This window comes from Anomaloglossus baeobatrachus, unplaced genomic scaffold (genome assembly GCF_048569485.1).
Source record: "Anomaloglossus baeobatrachus isolate aAnoBae1 unplaced genomic scaffold, aAnoBae1.hap1 Scaffold_87, whole genome shotgun sequence".
Classification (NCBI taxonomy): domain Eukaryota; kingdom Metazoa; phylum Chordata; class Amphibia; order Anura; family Aromobatidae; genus Anomaloglossus; species Anomaloglossus baeobatrachus.
Genome location: NW_027445261.1, coordinates 427,775 through 433,871, shown reverse-complemented (window position 1 = coordinate 433,871; position 6,097 = coordinate 427,775). Strand labels below are relative to the sequence as shown.

The following is a 6,097-nucleotide window of genomic DNA, read 5'->3' as shown; positions in this document are numbered from 1 at the left end:
GAAAAGGTAATAGCTTATGCTAGCCGAAAACTCCGACCGACTGAGAGGAACCCTGAGAACTACATCTCCTTCAAGCTTGAGCTCTTGGCACTGGTGTGGGCTATCACCGAGCGGTTCCGCCATTACCTGGCAGCAGCCAAGTTCACCGCGTACACAGACAATAACCTGCTGACCCATCTAGATACGGCCAAGATGGGCGCGTTGGAGCAGCGGTGGGTGACCAGGTTAGCCAACTACGATTTCACCATCAAGTACCGGGCCGGCCGTACCAACGTCAATGCCAATGCACTCTCCCGGATGCCCCACCTGTCGGAAGAGGGGCCAGAGGATGATGACCTCGAAGAGATCGAGTTGCCTGCATTTCACCGGCCATTCACTGAGAAGGTGCACGTCTACCAACAACGGGTGAACCTGGATCCGCTGCCCCGACAGGACTGGCAGGAAGCTCAGGACCAGGCACCTGCTGTCCGCCTGGTCAAGACTCTAGTGGAACAGGGTTCTGCTGGGATAGACCCTGCTGCCCCTGCCGAAGCCCAACGTCTGTGGCAAGAATGGACCCGGCTATACCTACACCAGGGGAAGTTGTATCGCGAGCTGATTAATCCAAAGACTCACGAGAAGATCCGCCAGCTGGTGATTCCCCAGGCTAACGTGCCCACCGTCCTGCAAGCATACCATGATGGTGCAGTGCACTTCGGGTGGAAGAAGCTAGAGATGTTGTTAAGAGAGCGGTTCTATTGGAGTGGAATGCGGGAATCTGTGGAGGCCTGGTGCCGAGAATGTGGCCCTTGCGCATTGAGAAGGAAGGACGAGGCCAGCCAGAAGGCACCCCTACACCCGATCATTACACACCAACCGCTGGAGCTGGTTGCCCTTGACCATGTAAAGCTCACCCCCAGCCGAAGTGGGTACACCTACGCTCTGACCATCGTAGACCACTACTCGAGGTTCCTGGTGGTTGTCCCAGTTAAGGACTTAACCGGCCGCACCGCTGCTAAGGCTTTCCAGGCTTATTTCTGTTGACCGCATTGGTACCCGGAGAGGGTGCTTACCGACCAGGGTCCGGCCTTTGAAGCAGAGGTATTCCAGGAATTCTGCCAGTTGTACGGCTGCAAGAAAATCCGGACCACGCCTTACCACGCCCAAACCAATGGCATTTGTGAAAAGATGAACCACTTGGTCCTGGGCCTCCTCAAGACGTTACCACTGGAAGAGCGGAACCTGTGGCTGGAGAATCTACCTGACCTGGTCGATATGTACAACAACATCCCTTCCAGCTCTACGAAATGCACTCCAGCATACCTGATGAGAGCTCGTCCCGGCCGGCTACCAGTGGATCTGGAAATGGGCTTGGAAGCTTCAGAAGCACTCCTGTCGACAGCTGAATGGGACACTCGGCGGAGGACACAGTACCGACAGGTCCAGGAGTATGTTGAAAAGAACTTGTGCCGGAGTCGGGGACAACAGGAGCAGTGCTTCAACAAGAAGGCGCCTGCCGGTTCCTTCCAACCTGGGGATGTAGTGCTGAAGCGGAAAAGAAGGGCCCACAAGCTGGATGATCAATGGGAAAAAACCCCGTATGTAGTCCAGCCCACAGGATGGGAGAATGGGAAGGCCTACCAGATCAGCCGTGACCAGGGGGGGACTTTGGCCACGGTTTCCCGAGACCACCTGAAGAAGTGCCCACCAGCATTGAGAGTAGCGGATGAGGCTCCAGTTCCCAGTCCAGTGGAGAAGGAAAAAGAGGTAATCCACACCATGATGGGTGATTTTCCAGCAGACTGGCCTACACAGAACGGTGCGGTGATCCTTCCAGTGATACTGTTCCCACAACCCGTGGATGAAGAAATGATGGAAACGGTTAACCGCGAGCCAGTGCCCAGGGATGTACCTGTACCCAGCTCCCCTACGCCTCCGCCTGCCCCACATGATAGCAGGGAGGAGGAACTGACTGTTCCCTCTGCCCCACTGCCTGTCACCACTGACACCGGATCCCGAAGGTCCACTCGCCCCAACCTAGGTAGACCCCCACTTAGGTACAGGGAAACTACTCTTTAAAAGGGGGGGGCTTTATGTGTTGAGTGTACCAGTTTGAAAGTTTTAAATGATAAGTAAAGATGATCAACCAAAGAAGTTTACCTGATTGAACCGTGATTAAACCGGCCGTTGCCGGCAACTGTTGTCCCCGTAGGGACTGTGCAACCATTGCGTAAGGAACTGCTTACGGACAAGCCCGAGAACTTGCAGGGCAACCACAAACTTAGTGCAATGTAAATAAAAATGTTTGTTGGCTTGACACCGTTACCGCCTCCGGAGAGGCTGATTTGGGAGGATGGGCCTGGAGGAAAGGGATGGCCTAGGCCCGCCACTACCGTAACCGGTGGCGATCCTCCGGGGGTTCAGGGGTCCCCTTGGACGTGGGCCCCCTGAAAGAGACAGAACCCGCTCGGGCAACTTGGTGCTGGACTGGGGTCAAGGGGTGCTGCCCGCTTCTTAGGGGCAGCATCAGGGCCAGGTTGTTTGGGTGGGAGAAGAGCGGAAGCTGTACCGTTGTAAAATGTTTATGATGCTTTTACATGTTTTACCGTTTTATTCTTTTTCAGTTGTGAAAATAAAACCGGTGATGGACGGGCAGCCCGCGGACGGTCTGCATTTTACTATAGGGGAATGTGGCGCCCTGGACAAGCCAGGTCGTCACAGGTACTACACCAACACGCTCTACACTCCGGCTAGGCACACCGAAGCTAAACACAAATCCTAGTTGCCTTCTTCCAGGGGCTGATGTCCACACCAGGGGGTGGGCCAGGCGGTTGATCCCACCCACCGAGGAGTTCACAGTCCTGGAGGCGGGAAAAGGAGTCAGATTAGAGATCAGTTTTGGAGTTAGAGAAGTGAAGAGGAGAGGAGACTGACCGTGTCCGTGTGTGTGGCCCGGGCACTCAGCAAGGTTGGCAGACGGTGGTGACCTTCTGCAGGAGAGGCTGATTGGAGTGAACCGTACGGACCGGGGATGGGCGGTGGCCCGCCGGTACCAGATCGGGGAGTGAAGAGAAGCCAGCACCATCCGGCAGGGCCTACGGACCCCGACCAGGCTAGGAGTCGCCGTAAAACCGGTCAAATCCGTTAGCGACAGGAACCTCCAGGGTTTCCCAGCAGTCAAGACCCGATTGAAGGCAACAGCTCACACCGTAGAGGGAAGCACAGTCACCGCCAAGGCTACAGTTCCCAGGGCCAGAGCCTGCGGGCAAAAGTGGCTCCCTCAGCATCCATCCAAGCTGGGGAGCGGGTTACCGGTGGGAAGCCCGCTAGATTTTGGGGGAATAAAAGGGGTCCACCACCACATCCCCACAGGTGCACACCCACCCATCAAAGAGAGCTATAAGCCAATACCACCTTCACATTGCCAGTGTACCAAGGACATGTTGAAGGCGGCTGGGGTTATCCGTGACAGTTGTAGCCTTTGGGCAGCTCTGTTGATCCTGTTAAAAAAGAAGGACGGCACCACTCCCCGTATTGAGGAATCGCTAGCTGCATTGAGAACTGCAAATTATTTTTCTACCCTTGATCTCACTAGTCACTATTGGCAAGTGTCCGTTGCTGAGGCAGACCGGGAGAAGACCGCCTTCGCCACCCCTATGGGTCTCTGCGAGTTCAAAAGCATGCCCTTCGAGCTGTGCAATGCGCCAGGAACCTTCCAGAGGCTGATGGAATGCTGCTTGGGACAAGATTTTAGGGTGTATAAAAAGGGAGATTAGATCCCGTGATCCCAACGTATTGTTACACCTCTATAAATCACTTGTAAGGCTACATCTGGAATATGGGAACCAGTTTTGGGCTCCACATTTTAATAAGGACATTCAGAAGTTAGAGTCAGTTCAAAGGTGGGCAACTAGACTACTACAAGGAATGGAAGGCCTCCCATATGATGACAAGTTGAAAAAGTTATTAAGTGATTATTGGCTGCAATGGGGCTTTCTGGCTGGTGCCAGCCTCTCTTCTTAGCACACAGGAACCACAATCCCTACACCATGCTTCAATGGATTCTCTCATCCCAGCCCAGTAAAACTACATATTTTACACAGTCATAAGCAGCCAAAAGGGATCTATTCTATTCAATTGCAAATGATCTAGATAAGACTGAGAATAAGATACTGCACGGGACATAGCAGAGTTGGTCAAGTTGAGTGGAGATGAGTTTGCTATTTGGCACAGCTTTTTGCATCAATAAAGCAAGTAAAAGGTGTGAAAGATAAAAAAAAGGGTGAAAGTGTGAAAAGTGAATTGGCCAAATTGAGGTGCATATAAAGTTTTTGCTTTCTTTCAATTCACTAATGGGGCTCATTTGAATCAGGTGAATTGAGTTCTGCTTTTGGAAACTGGGTTAAGAAGGGGTGCACCGGTCCTGGAGGTACTGCAATACCAGGTCAATGCGTGGAGTGGACAGAGCAAGATTTTTTCCATCTCCTTGTTCTAAAAATCCATTTAATATATGGTCCCCAGAGAGGGGACGTATCAGATATTAAACTGATAAGAACAGATTTAATTTTTTTTTTTTTCTGTTTATCAGTAGGACTTCAAAATAACAAAGGTGATCGCCTCCCGTTGCCTGGGAACCGTCCAGGCACAAGAGGGCTATGTGTCACCAGAAGGCGCACACACTTCCTCAAGGCCGGCAGACGTGCAATCCCAGGCACCTTCCAGTACCGACCAAGGTAGCGTCCTCCGAAACTACACTTGATCTTAGCCAAAAGGCCGAGAAGCTATAACCCGAATTGGTTACGGCCTTGAGTGGCACCCTGGCCTATACCGGACACATCTTAGGGAGAGGTAGACAAACCCACGCCTACAGAAGACATTTTGTCACCCAAGCCAACCCTTGAAAAGGCTGTTTTGCAGAGCAAAAACAAGAAGAATGGTGCTTTTTGCAGCCGCCGCCCACTGCAATGAATCTGAATAACTCCTCCTTTTGGACACAAGCACCTCCCCTCCCCCTTGCAGTCTTTCCAATTCATGATACAAAAAGACGGACGGACAGGACAGGACAGGACAGGCTGCCTGACTTTCCGTCACTGCCACCCTTTGCCATCCTTGCCCGTAGAAAGCCCTTTCATCATCCCCAAACCCTAATCTTTTCCCTTCCCTTCCCAGATGCGTCTCACTCCCTTTCATTAGGAAGTGAGCGCAGCCTTTTCTCCGTTCTGCACATGCGCGACGTTAAACACAAATGCGCAGGCGTGCGTTCCATTACCCTCACTGCATTCCACTCCCATACAGGAAGTGGGCGCAGCTATTACTACGGTCGCACATAAAAGAACCCACGGCCACCACTGCACATAGCTGACTCCACCACAGGACACCCACTTCTACACCAACACAGGTAAGACAGGATCGGCACCTCTATGCTCCTGTTACAATCAGGCTCAGTCACCATGTGATAACGCTCTCAACTCTTTAGTTGCAGGCTCCCCTTGCTTCACCTCCACTGGCTGTGCTGCCATTTCCTCTCCCACCTGGAAGGTATACTTTATTCCACTATTTTCCTGTTTCTCTCTTCCCCCTTTTCCCATAACCTACTTTTATCTGCATTTGTGGGGTATCTATATGCTATTTACATCATAGTTTTATTCATTAATATGGAAGGGAAGAGTGCCCATGAGAGTGTTGAACTGCGGAGAGCAAGAGATTAAGCTGCTCCGATTTGCCACCATTGATAAGCTGTTCTCAGTAGATACACATGCTATCCAAACAGCAGCATCCACCATTGCTTCAGCCCACCCATTCAGTGACAGCTCACCAAGTCAGCCAGAGGAGTGGTGTAAGGAATTACACGTAGGCACTGACTCCACACCTTCACATCACAAGAAGGGGGTCTACAGGCTAGTGCAAGAATACGAGCAAGTCTTCAGCAAACATCCGCTAGACTTTTGAAGAATAAAAGGGGTCAAACACTACATCCCCACAAGTGCACACCCACCCATCAAAGAGAGATATAAGCCAAAACTACCTGCACATTACCAGTGTACCAAGGACATGTTGAGCAACATGAAGGAGGCTGGGGTTATCCGTGACAGTTGTAGCCTCTGGGCAGCTCCGTTGG

General features: G+C 51.9%; 1 pseudogene; it reads right to left on the bottom strand.

The window, feature by feature from the left end:
• Positions 1-4,386: 4,386 nt before the first annotated feature.
• LOC142288916 (U2 spliceosomal RNA) lies at positions 4,387-4,593 on the bottom strand (annotated as a pseudogene).
• Between the last annotated feature and the right edge of the window lie 1,504 nt (positions 4,594-6,097).